Raw genomic sequence first — 13,974 nt, 5'->3', positions numbered from 1 at the left:
TTTTTGGTTTTGGACCAACCAATTCGACTTGCCTTCATCTCTTGTTAGGTTTATAATATCAATACTCGAACTTATATGCATGTTCAGGGACATAATTTTTACTTTCGGTTTGCACCCAAGTCCCGAACTTAGAGATATTTTTGGTTTTGGACCAACCAATTCGACTTGCCTTCATCTCTTGTAAGGTTTATAATATCAATACTCGAACTTATATGCATGTTCAGGGACATCATTTTAACTTTCGGTTTGCACCCAAGTCCCGAACTTAGAGATATTTTTGGTTTCCAACCAACCAATTCGACTTGCCTTCATCTCTTGTTAGGTTTATTATATCAATACTCGAACTTATATGCATGTTCAGGGACATCATTTTAACTTTCGGTTTGTACCCAAGTCCCGAACTTAGAGATATTTTTGGTTTCTTACCAACCAATTCGACTTGCCTTCATCTCTTGTTAGGTTTATAATATCAATACTCGAACTTATATGCATGTTCAGGGACATCATTTTAACTTTCGGTTTGTACCCAAGTCCCGAACTTAGTGATATTTTTGGTTTCCAACCAACCAATTCGACTTGCCTTCATCTCTTGTTAGGTTTATAATATCAATACTCGAACTTATATGCATGTTCAGGGACATCATTTTAACTTTCGGTTTGCACCCAAGTCCCGAACTTAGAGATATTTTTGGTTTTGGACCAACCAATTCGACTTGCCTTCATCTCTTGTTATGTTTATAATATCAATACTCGAACTTATATGCATGTTCAGGGACATCATTTTAACATTCGGTTTGTACCCAAGTCCCGAACTTAGTGATATTTTTGGTTTTGGACCAACCAATTCGACTTGCCTTCATCTCTTGTTAGGTTTATTATATCAATACTCGAACTTATATGCATGTTCAGGGACATCATATTAACTTTCGGTTTGTACCCAAGTCCCGAACTTAGTGATATTATTGGTTTCTTAACAACCAATTCGACTTGCCTTCATCTCTTGTTATGTTTATAATATCAATACTCGAACTTATATGCATGTTCAGGGACATCATTTTAACTTTTGGTTTGCACCCAAGTCCCGAACTTAGTGATATTATTGGTTTCTTAACAACCAATTCGACTTGCCTTCATCTCTTGTTAGGTTTATAATATCAATACTCGAACTTATATGCATGTTCAGGGACATCATTTTAACTTTCGGTTTGCACCCAAGTCCCGAACTTAGAGATATTTTTGGTTTTGGACCAACCAATTCGACTTGCCTTCATCTCTTGTTAGGTTTATAATATCAATACTCGAACTTATATGCATGTTCAGGGACATCATATTAACTTTTGGTTTGCGCACAAGTCCCGAACTTAGAGATATTTTTGGTTTTGGACCAACCAATTCGACTTGCCTTCATCTCTTGTTAGGTTTATAATATCAATACTCGAACTTATATGCATGTTCAGGGACATCATTTTAACTTTTGGTTTGCGCACAAGTCCCGAACTTAGAGATATTTTTGGTTTCCGACCAACCAATTCGACTTGCCTTCATCTCTTGTTAGGTTTATAATATCAATACTCGAACTTATATGAATGTTCAGGGACATCATTTTAACTTTCGGTTTGTACCCAAGTCCCGAACTTAGAGATATTTTTGGTTTCCAACCAACCAATTCGACTTGCCTTCATCTCTTGTTAGGTTTATAATATCAATACTCGAACTTATATGCATGTTCAGGGACATCATATTAACTTTTGGTTTGCGCACAAGTCCCGAACTTAGTGATATTTTTGGTTTCCGACCAACCAATTCGACTTGCTTTCATCTCTTGTTAGGTTTATAATATCAATACTCGAACTTATATGCATGTTCAGGGACATCATTTTAACTTTCGGTTTGTACCCAAGTCCCGAACTTAGTGATATTTTTGGTTTCTCACCAACCAATTCGACTTGCCTTCATCTCTTGTTAGGTTTATAATATCAATACTCGAACTTATATGCATGTTCAAGGACATCATTTTAACTTTCGGTTTGTACCCAAGTCACGAACTTAGTGATATTTTTGGTTTCGGACCAACCAATTCGACTTGCCTTCATCTCTTGTTAGGTTTATAATATCAATACTCGAACTTATATGCATGTTCAAGGACATCATTTTAACTTTCGGTTTGTACCCAAGTCACGAACTTAGAGATATTTTTGGTTTCTCACCAACCAAATCGACTTGCCTTCATCTCTTGTTAGGTTTATAATATCAATACTCGAACTTATATGCATGTTCAGGGACATCATTTTAACTTTCGGTTTGCACCCAAGTCCCGAACTTAGTGATATTTTTGGTTTCTTATCAACCAATTCGACTGCCTTCATCTCTTGTTAGGTTTATAATATCAATACTCGAACTTATATGCATGTTCAGGGACATCATTTTAACTTTCGGTTTGCACCCAAGTCCCGAACTTAGAGATATTTTTGGTTTCTCACCAACCAATTCGACTTGCCTTCATCTCTTGTTAGGTTTATAATATCAATACTCGAACTTATATGCATGTTCAGGGACATCATTTTAACTTTCGGTTTGCACCCAAGTCCCGAACTTAGTGATATTTTTGGTTTTGGACCAACCAATTCGACTTGCCTTCATCTCTTGTTAGGTTTATAATATCAATACTCGAACTTATATGCATGTTCAGGGACGTCATATTAACTTTTGGTTTGCACCCAAGTCCCGAACTTAGTGATATATTTGGTTTTGGACCAACCAATTCGACTTGCCTTCATCTCTTGTTAGGTTTATAATATCAATACTCGAACTTATATGCATGTTCAGGGACATCATTTTAACTTTCGGTTTGCACCCAAGTCCCGAACTTAGAGATATTTTTGGTTTCGGACCAACCAATTCGACTTGCCTTCATCTCTTGTTAGGTTTATAATATCAATACTCGAACTTATATGCATGTTCAGGGACATCATATTAACTTTCGGTTTGTACCCAAGTCCCGAACTTAGTGATATTTTTGGTTTCCAACAAACCAATTCGACTTGCCTTCATCTCTTGTTAGGTTTATAATATCAATACTCGAACTTATATGCATGTTCAGGGACATCATTTTAACTTTCGGTTTGTACCCAAGTCACGAACTTAGAGATATTTTTGGTTTCTCACCAACCAAATCGACTTGCCTTCATCTCTTGTTAGGTTTATAATATCAATACTCGAACTTATATGCATGTTCAGGGACATCATTTTAACTTTCGGTTTGCACCCAAGTCCCGAACTTAGTGATATTTTTGGTTTTGGACCAACCAATTCGACTTGCCTTCATCTCTTGTTAGGTTTATAATATCAATACTCGAACTTATATGCATGTTCAGGGACATCATATTAACTTTTGGTTTGCGCACAAGTCCCGAACTTAGTGATATTTTTGGTTTTGGACCAACCAATTCGACTTGCCTTCATCTCTTGTTAGGTTTATAATATCAATACTCGAACTTATATGCATGTTCAGGGACATCATTTTAACTTTCGGTTTGTACCCAAGTCCCGAACTTAGAGATATTTTTGGTTTCTCACCAACCAAATCGACTTGCCTTCATCTCTTGTTAGGTTTATAATATCAATACTCGAACTTATATGCATGTTCAGGGACATCATTTTAACTTTCGGTTTGCACCCAAGTCCCGAACTTAGAGATATTTTTGGTTTCGGACCAACCAATTCGACTTGCCTTCATCTCTTGTTAGGTTTATAATATCAATACTCGAACTTATATGCATGTTCAGGGACATCATTTTAACTTTCGGTTTGCACCCAAGTCCCGAACTTAGAGATATTTTTGGTTTCTCACCAACCAATTCGACTTGCCTTCATCTCTTGTTAGGTTTATAATATCAATACTCGAACTTATATGCATGTTCAGGGACATCATTTTAACTTTCGGTTTGCACCCAAGTCCCGAACTTAGAGATATTTGTGGTTATGGACCAACCAATTCGACTTGCCTTCATCTCTTGTTAGGTTTATAATATCAATACTCGAACTTATATGCATGTTCAGGGACATCATTTTAACATTCGGTTTGCACCCAAGTCCCGAACTTAGAGATATTTTTGGTTTTGGACCAACCAATTCGACTTGCCTTCATCTCTTGTTAGGTTTATAATATCAATACTCGAACTTATATGCATGTTCAGGGACATCATTTTAACTTTCGGTTTGCACCCAAGTCCCGAACTTAGAGATATTTGTGGTTATGGACCAACCAATTCGACTTGCCTTCATCTCTTGTTAGGTTTATAATATCAATACTCGAACTTATATGCATGTTCAGGGACATCATTTTAACTTTCGGTTTGCACCCAAGTCCCGAACTTAGAGATATTTGTGGTTATGGACCAACCAATTCGACTTGCCTTCATCTCTTGTTAGGTTTATAATATCAATACTCGAACTTATATGCATGTTCAGGGACATCATTTTAACTTTCGGTTTGTACCCAAGTCCCGAACTTAGAGATATTTTTGGTTTCTTATCAACCAATTCGACTTGCCTTCATCTCTTGTTAGGTTTATAATATCAATACTCGAACTTATATGCATGTTCAGGGACATCATTTTAACTTTCGGTTTGCACCCAAGTCCCGAACTTAGTGAAATTTTTGGTTTCTTATCAACCAATTCGACTTGCCTTCATCTCTTGTTAGGTTTATAATATCAATACTCGAACTTATATGCATGTTCAGGAACATCATTTTAACTTTCGGTTTGCACCCAAGTCCCGAACTTAGAGATATTTTTGGTTTTGGACCAACCAATTCGACTTGCCTTCATCTCTTGTTAGGTTTATAATATCAATACTCGAACTTATATGCATGTTCAGGGACATCATTTTAACTTTCGGTTTTTACCCAAGTCCCGAACTTAGTGATATTTTTGGTTTTGGACCAACCAATTCGACTTGCCTTCATCTCTTGTTAGGTTTATAATATCAATACTCGAACTTATATGCATGTTCAGGGACATCATTTTAACTTTCGGTTTGCACCCAAGTCCCGAACTTAGAGATATTTGTGGTTATGGACCAACCAATTCGACTTGCCTTCATCTCTTGTTAGGTTTATAATATCAATACTCGAACTTATATGCATGTTCAGGGACATCATTTTAACTTTCGGTTTGCACCCAAGTCCCGAACTTAGAGATATTTTTGGTTTTGGACCAACCAATTCGACTTGCCTTCATCTCTTGTTAGGTTTATAATATCAATACTCGAACTTATATGCATGTTCAGGGACATCATTTTAACTTTCGGTTTGTACCCAAGTCCCGAACTTAGAGATATTTTTGGTTTTGGACCAACCAATTCGACTTGCCTTCATCTCTTGTTAGGTTTATAATATCAATACTCGAACTTATATGCATGTTCAGGGACATCATTTTAACTTTCGGTTTGCACCCAAGTCCCGAACTTAGAGATATTTTTGGTTTCTTATCAACCAATTCGACTTGCCTTCATCTCTTGTTAGGTTTATAATATCAATACTCGAACTTATATGCATGTTCAGGGACATCATTTTAACTTTCGGTTTGCACCCAAGTCCCGAACTTAGAGATATTTTTGGTTTCGGACCAACCAATTCGACTTGCCTTCATCTCTTGTTAGGTTTATAATATCAATACTCGAACTTATATGCATGTTCAAGGACATCATTTTAACTTTCGGTTTGCACCCAAGTCCCGAACTTAGAGATATTTTTGGTTTCCGACTAACCAATTCGACTTGCCTTCATCTCTTGTTAGGTTTATAATATCAATACTCGAACTTATATGCATGTTCAGGGACATCATTTTAACTTTCGGTTTGTACCCAAGTCCCGAACTTAGTGATATTTTTGGTTTCTTAGCAACCAATTCGACTTGCCTTCATCTCTTGTTAGGTTTATAATATCAATACTCGAACTTATATGCATGTTCAGGGACATCATTTTAACTTTCGGTTTGCACCCAAGTCCCGAACTTAGTGATATTTTTGGTTTCTCACCAACCAATTCGACTTGCCTTCATCTCTTGTTAGGTTTATAATATCAATACTCGAACTTATATGCATGTTCAGGGACATCATTTTAACTTTCGGTTTGCACCCAAGTCCCGAACTTAGAGATATTTTTGGTTTTGGACCAACCAATTCGACTTGCCTTCATCTCTTGTTAGGTTTATAATATCAATACTCGAACTTATATGCATGTTCAGGGACATCATTTTAACTTTCGGTTTGTACCCAAGTCCCGAACTTAGAGATATTTTTGGTTTCTTATCAACCAATTCGACTTGCCTTCATCTCTTGTTAGGTTTATAATATCAATACTCGAACTTATATGCATGTTCAGGGACATCATATTAACTTTCGGTTTGTACCCAAGTCCCGAACTTAGAGATATTTTTGGTTTCTTACCAACCAATTCGACTTGCCTTCATCTCTTGTTAGGTTTATAATATCAATACTCGAACTTATATGCATGTTCAGGAACATCATTTTAACTTTCGGTTTGCACCCAAGTCCCGAACTTAGAGATATTTGTGGTTATGGACCAACCAATTCGACTTGCCTTCATCTCTTGTTAGGTTTATAATATCAATACTCGAACTTATATGCATGTTCAGGGACATCATTTTAACATTCGGTTTGTACCCAAGTCCCGAACTTAGAGATATTTTTGGTTTCTTATCAACCAATTCGACTTGCCTTCATCTCTTGTTAGGTTTATAATATCAATACTCGAACTTATATGCATGTTCAGGGACATCATTTTAACTTTCGGTTTGCACCCAAGTCCCGAACTTAGAGATATTTTTGGTTTTGGACCAACCAATTCGACTTGCCTTCATCTCTTGTTAGGTTTATAATATCAATACTCGAACTTATATGCATGTTCAGGGACATCATTTTAACTTTCGGTTTGTACCCAAGTCCCGAACTTAGTGATATTTTTGGTTTCTTAGCAACCAATTCGACTTGCCTTCATCTCTTGTTAGGTTTATAATATCAATACTCGAACTTATATGCATGTTCAGGGACATCATTTTAACTTTCGGTTTGCACCCAAGTCCCGAACTTAGTGATATTTTTGGTTTCTCACCAACCAATTCGACTTGCCTTCATCTCTTGTTAGGTTTATAATATCAATACTCGAACTTATATGCATGTTCAGGGACATCATTTTAACTTTCGGTTTGTACCCAAGTCCCGAACTTAGAGATATTTTTGGTTTTGGACCAACCAATTCGACTTGCCTTCATCTCTTGTTAGGTTTATAATATCAATACTCGAACTTATATGCATGTTCAGGGACATCATTTTAACTTTCGGTTTGCACCCAAGTCCCGAACTTAGAGATATTTGTGGTTATGGACCAACCAATTCGACTTGCCTTCATCTCTTGTTAGGTTTATAATATCAATACTCGAACTTATATGCATGTTCAGGGACATCATTTTAACATTCGGTTTGCACCCAAGTCCCGAACTTAGAGATATTTTTGGTTTTGGACCAACCAATTCGACTTGCCTTCATCTCTTGTTAGGTTTATAATATCAATACTCGAACTTATATGCATGTTCAGGGACATCATTTTAACTTTCGGTTTGCACCCAAGTCCCGAACTTAGAGATATTTGTGGTTATGGACCAACCAATTCGACTTGCCTTCATCTCTTGTTAGGTTTATAATATCAATACTCGAACTTATATGCATGTTCAGGGACATCATTTTAACTTTCGGTTTGCACCCAAGTCCCGAACTTAGAGATATTTTTGGTTTTGGACCAACCAATTCGACTTGCCTTCATCTCTTGTTAGGTTTATAATATCAATACTCGAACTTATATGCATGTTCAGGGACATCATTTTAACTTTCGGTTTGTACCCAAGTCCCGAACTTAGAGATATTTTTGGTTTCTTATCAACCAATTCGACTTGCCTTCATCTCTTGTTAGGTTTATAATATCAATACTCGAACTTATATGCATGTTCAGGGACATCATTTTAACATTCGGTTTGCACCCAAGTCCCGAACTTAGAGATATTTTTGGTTTTGGACCAACCAATTCGACTTGCCTTCATCTCTTGTTAGGTTTATAATATCAATACTCGAACTTATATGCATGTTCAGGGACATCATTTTAACTTTCGGTTTGCACCCAAGTCCCGAACTTAGAGATATTTTTGGTTTCCGACTAACCAATTCGACTTGCCTTCATCTCTTGTTAGGTTTATAATATCAATACTCGAACTTATATGCATGTTCAGGGACATCATATTCACTTTCGGTTTGCACCCAAGTCCCGAACTTAGTGATATATTTGGTTTCCGACCAACCAATTCGACTTGCCTTCATCTCTTGTTAGGTTAACAAAATTTTTAATGCAATTGCATGTATTTTGTGAGCTTATGGGTGAGGGATTTATGTAGCGGACTTAGAGAAATTTTTGAAGTCCAAACATTCAATTTGGACTCCATACTCCATTGCTCCTCGAAGAGGTACCTAGTACCCCGTACCGAAGCAACCTTCACGTTTGAACTTTCCACTAGGAGGTGCAGCCATCACTCGACATGTTAATCATTATCACCCCATACTACTCTCTATATCCGGATACGGCGCTAACCCGATTGCTTGCCCCGACAGCAATCGACCCACTCGTAAGCGGGTTACCCGTAGGTAAGTCAACGATGCGTATTGCCCCCTTCAAGCAAACCGATCATCACTCCGTGGAGGAGTAATGACGGACCCGTACCGGTATCAACTGCATATGATCAACATTCTTATGAACCCACACACTCTTCGCTTATATGCTCAGTAACATTTCAATTCTCTCTCTGTCTTTCGTTTTCCAACTCATTCATCGTGCATACTGAACACACCCGGAAAGGTGCGACAGTACACACGAATACACCACCAAGCATGGGTCGCCTGAGAGGATCGATGCGAACGCATCTCTACAACTCGCAGCTCCCAGCCTGAAGTCCCGTCGTTTGCGGGCGGTCGGTAGGCATCGAAACTAGTCAAGTCCACGGTCGGCGAGGTCAGCTGCCACCAGTGTTCCCTATGGTCAGGTACTAACACGTGCGGTGCGACCCTGCGCGATGCGGCCAAGTCTAGAAGCGGGGATGAGGCGCCAGGCTGCGAGGCAGCGCCAGCGTATCTCGGAGGGTTGTTAGGCCCGCTAGCTTACGATTGCCTATGGGGGTTTGAAGCGCTATCAGCTCGGATTGGTTACGACCTTAGAGGCGTTCAGGCATAATCCAGCGGACGTAGCGTCATACCAAAGTCCGGTCGAACTAGTATTGAGCCAGTGGTCCGTACCTGTGGTTCCTCTCGTACTGCACAGGAATTCCGTTAAGATAGCACAAATGCACACACCAGTAGGGTAAAACTAACCTGTCTCACGACGGTCTAAACCCAGCTCACGTTCCCTTGAAAGGGTGAACAATCCTACGCTTTGGGAATTTTGCTTCACAATGATAGGAAGAGCCGACATCGAAGGATCAAAAAGTCACGTCGCTATGAACGCTTGGCGACCACAAGCCAGTTATCCCTGTGGGGTTTATATGGGGCACGGAGCCCGATTTTAAAGAAGAATACCCCCCCGCAAGGATTTCCCCCCACCCCCCCTGGAAAATAGGGTTTTTCCGGGCAGCCCCCCTTTCCAAACTATCAACTGGACCCGGGCAAGTGGGGTGTCCAACGACGCAGCTCAACGGTACGAAGTGAACGCACACCCCCCCGCCCCGCCCCCACCTACCCCAACCACCCACCAACCCCCCGGAGCCGTAAAACCGGTTATCTTAGCGGTTTTCCGCAATTTTCCCGGGGAAGGAAGGGAGATAGCGTCTTGGGGTCTTCGGTGGAGTTGTTCGGGTGGACCCCCCCCACCCACCCCCCTGGAAAACCGACCGATTTTCCACCACCAGGGGGCGCTACAGCCAGGAAAAGCCACCTGTTGAAGAGTTTTCCGACCCTCACGGGAAAACCGGGCTTTTCCCGATAGGGGTTTATATGGGGCACGGAGCCCGATTTTAAAGGAGAATACCCCCCCGCAAGGATTTCCCCCCACCCCCCCTGGAAAATAGGGTTTTTCCGGGCAGCCCCCCTTTCCAAACTATCAACTGGACCCGGGCAAGTGGGGTGTCCAACGACGCAGCTCAACGGTACGAAGCGAACGCACACCCCCCCGCCCCGCTCCCACCTACCTCCACCACCTACCAACCCCCCGAAGCCGTAAAATCGGTTTTTTAAGCGGTTTTCCGCGATTTTTCCGGGGAAGGAAGGGAGATAGCGGTCTCGTGTGGAAGAGAAAGTTGCTCGTTAGGGAAATTTCCATCAATCCCCATCATTAGAACCTGGATTTTCCGACTTCGGCCGGAAAAGTCAAATTTTCCGGGCACCATTTTCCGGCCGGATAGTACGAAGTTGGGTGTCCAGCGACGCGGCTTGGAGTAAGGAAGGTAGAAAACATCACCCCGCCCCGCTCCCACCTACCACCACCCCCCTGGAGCCGGAAAACCTGTTTCTCCGAGGGTTTCCGTTAGTTTTCCGGGGGAAGGAGCGGAGCTAGCTGATCCAGAGCCGCAGGGGATAGTAGGCGAGACCCATTACTCGCTTATGAGTGCGCCGTATAAATTACGGCCTAGAAAAGGGTCGGTGGTGGCTACCCAGCCACCAGTGTATGAGCGTCCGGCCACGCCCACGATGGAGCTTTGCTACTCCAGCGACGAAGATGAAATGAATAACACCATCATTGCGACGTCGGGGCGCGAGGCAGGGGAGGCGGTCATGGAGTTGGAGCAACCAACAGCCTTAGTGCTAACACCATCGGCATCTCCTGCTCCGGAGGCAGTTGGTGGGACCATCGACGCGGGAAGCTGGGCATTGCTGATGGCACAGCTGCAAAGTATCGCCGCCCAGCTCACAACCGCGCTGGAGGAGTTGCGTTCTTGTCGTGAGGAGAACTCAGCACTTCGACGCGAAAACGAGTTGTTGCGCACGGGCACTCGATCAGTGCTTGAGTTGCAAACTGCGGCGATACACGGCAGTAACCGGGAGTCTGCCCGGAAGCGTCTGCAGCGGCAAAGGCAGCGACAGCGAGAAAAGCAGCAGCAGCAGCAGCAGCAGCAGCAGCAGCAGCAGCAGCAACGTCAGCTGCAGCAGCAGCAGCAGCAGCAGCAGCAGCAGCAGCAGCAGCAGCGTCAGCAGCAGCAGCAGCAGCAGCGTCAGCAGCAGCAGCAGCAGCAGCTGCGTCAGCAGCAGCAGCAGCAGCGTCAGCCTCAGCAGCAGCAGCAGCAGAAGCAGCAGCAGCAACAGCCGCAGCAGCAGCCGCAGCAACAGCAGCTCTGGACGACGGTGGTGAAAGGCCACTCGTCCAAGCGGCAATGTCACCAGCCGCAGCAGCAGCAGCAGCAGCAACAGCAGCGAGGCGAGCGATACGTGCCACCGCAGCTTCGCACACCGCAGCAGCAGCAGCAGCAGCAGCAGCGTCCGCAGCAGCAGCAGCAACAACATCAGCAGCAGTCTAAGGGGCGTCCTGTACGACCTGACCGCATCGCGGTGGTTCCGGGTGCGAACAAAACCTGGACGGAGATGTACGTTAAACTACGTACGTCTCAGGAGCTGCAGGACGTCCGGGCGGACATCGGGATGGGGCGTCGGACCGCGCAAGGCCATCTGATAGTCCCGCTGCGCAAGAACGTGGACAGCGCGGAGCTGGCTCGCCGCATTCAGCTGGCGCTCGGCGAGGATGGCGTGGCCCGGGTCGTGACGGAGATGGGAGAAGTTCTCGTCACAAACGTCGACCCCTTGGCTCAGGAGAGCGACGTGGAGCTTGCCATCAAGCAGCAGCTAGGAGCGGAGCCGGGTATTGCGCGTGTCGAGCTGTGGGAGCTCCGCGATGGCACGAAGCGGGCTCGAGTGCGGCTTCCACTCGGAAAGGCTCGGCTTCTGATTGGCCAGAAGCTTACTCTGTGCCAGTGTGTAAGCGGCATCCGCGAGGTCCCGAAGAAGCCGCTTGATCTTCAGCGCTGCTTCCGCTGCTTACTGACGGGGCACCTGGCGCGAGATTGTCGTGCCCCCACTGACCGGTCGGGTCAGTGCCTGCAGTGTGGCGAGGTAGGCCACCGCATCAGCCAGTGCACCGCGGCGGCTAAGTGCATATTCTGCCAGGGGCCCCATCGCGTGGGCCATTCATCGTGCCCCCAGAACTTGCAATGGCGGGCGTAATGCGGGTGATGCAGGCCAACCTGGGTGGTGGACGCATCGCCCAGGACCTGGCCTTGCAGACAGCCCGCACAAAGCGGGCCGACGTGCTGTTGCTGTCGGAGGTTTACCGGCCTCCAGATGGTAGCGGTAACTGGGCGGTCGACTCGTCGGGGGGAGCAGCTGTGGTGGCAACCGGCCACCTCCCAATCCAGCGGGTCTGGCGCTGTGCCATGCCCGGATTGGCAGCAGCGCAGATCGGAGGGGTGGTTTACATCAGCTGCTACGCCCCTCCGCGTCTCAACACCAGTGAGTTCGAGCAGTTACTGGAGGCGGTGGAGTTGGAGGCCCAACCTCACCCGCGTATCGTCTTGGCAGGCGATTTTAACGCCTGGAACGAGGAGTGGGGTAGCCAGCGTTCTACCTGGCGCGGTGAAGAGCTGCTTGATACCGTCAGGCAGCTGGGCCTTGTGGTCCTGAACCAAGGCTCGGTCCCTACGTTCGTGGGCAACGGAGTCGCCACACCCAGTGTCGTGGATGTGTCTTTTGCGAGCGCATCCATCGCTCGCCCGGACACTTGGGAGGTGGCAGCAGACACCGCTGCGTGCCACTACACGGCATCGGACCATCGGTATATCTTCTTCACCGTGGGGCCTCCAACTCGTGACCAGCAGCAGCGACAACAGCAGCAGCACCAGCACCAGCAGCAGCAGCAGCAGCAGCAGCAGCAGCAGCAGCAGCATCAGCAACAGCAGCAGCAGCAACAGCAGCAGCAGCAGCAGCAGCATCATCGTCAACGAGGACAGGGGTCCTCAACGTCGTCCACCACTTTCCGGCACGCTGGCCGTAGATGGAAGACGACGCAGTTTTCGGTCGAGGCATTCACAGCCGCACTCCAGACGGCTGGATTCCCGGAGCGAGCCGTGAGCCAGGAGGGGATGGTCGCCGCCATGTTCGATGCATGCGACGACACGATGGAGCGCGTCACCGTGTCACATCGTGACCCCCATCGCGACCTCTTCTGGTGGACCCCGGAGATTCTGCGTCTTCGAGAGGAGTGTGCGGCTGTGCACGAGAGAATGCTTCGTACGACCGATCTGCAGGAGCGCAGCGCCGTGGCCGCACATCATCGGTCGGCGAGGAGAGCGGTGGAGAAGGCTGTCCGGGCCAGCAAGCGTGCACAGCTTGATGAGCTGATACAACAGGCGGAGACCAATGAGTTTGGGGCTGGTTACCGGGTGGTAATGTCTCGCCTTCGTGGCAGCTTTGTGCCACCGGAGACAGACCGTGCCGTACTGGAACAGATTGCCAACGATCTGTTTCCAACTCATCCGCCTGTTGTCTGGCCGGACTCCGAATTGCCAAGTGCGGACACCGAGGAGCAGAGGACATCGCTGACCCCCGTTACTGCGGACGAGCTGCTTAGCATCGTGGGAACAATGGCGAATAGGAAAGCGCCTGGATTGGACGGTATCCCCAATGCTGCGGTTAAGACGGCAATTAGGAAGTACCCGGAGGTTTTCGTCCGTTTGTATCAGGACTGCCTGGACCGGGGTGCGTTTCCAGCGCCCTGGAAGAGGCAGCGCTTGGTGCTGCTGCCAAAGCCTGGCAAACCTCCCGGGGAAAGCTCCTCCTACCGGCCGCTGTGCATGCTTGATGCACTCGGCAAGGTGTTGGAGCGCCTAATCCTTAACCGGCTGAACGAGTTCCTGGAGGAACCAGATACGG

Source organism: Anopheles maculipalpis (assembly GCF_943734695.1).
Source record: "Anopheles maculipalpis chromosome X unlocalized genomic scaffold, idAnoMacuDA_375_x X_unloc_127, whole genome shotgun sequence".
Taxonomy (NCBI): domain Eukaryota; kingdom Metazoa; phylum Arthropoda; class Insecta; order Diptera; family Culicidae; genus Anopheles; species Anopheles maculipalpis.
The sequence above is the reverse complement of the archived record's forward strand: the minus strand, read 5'-3'. Positions refer to the sequence as shown.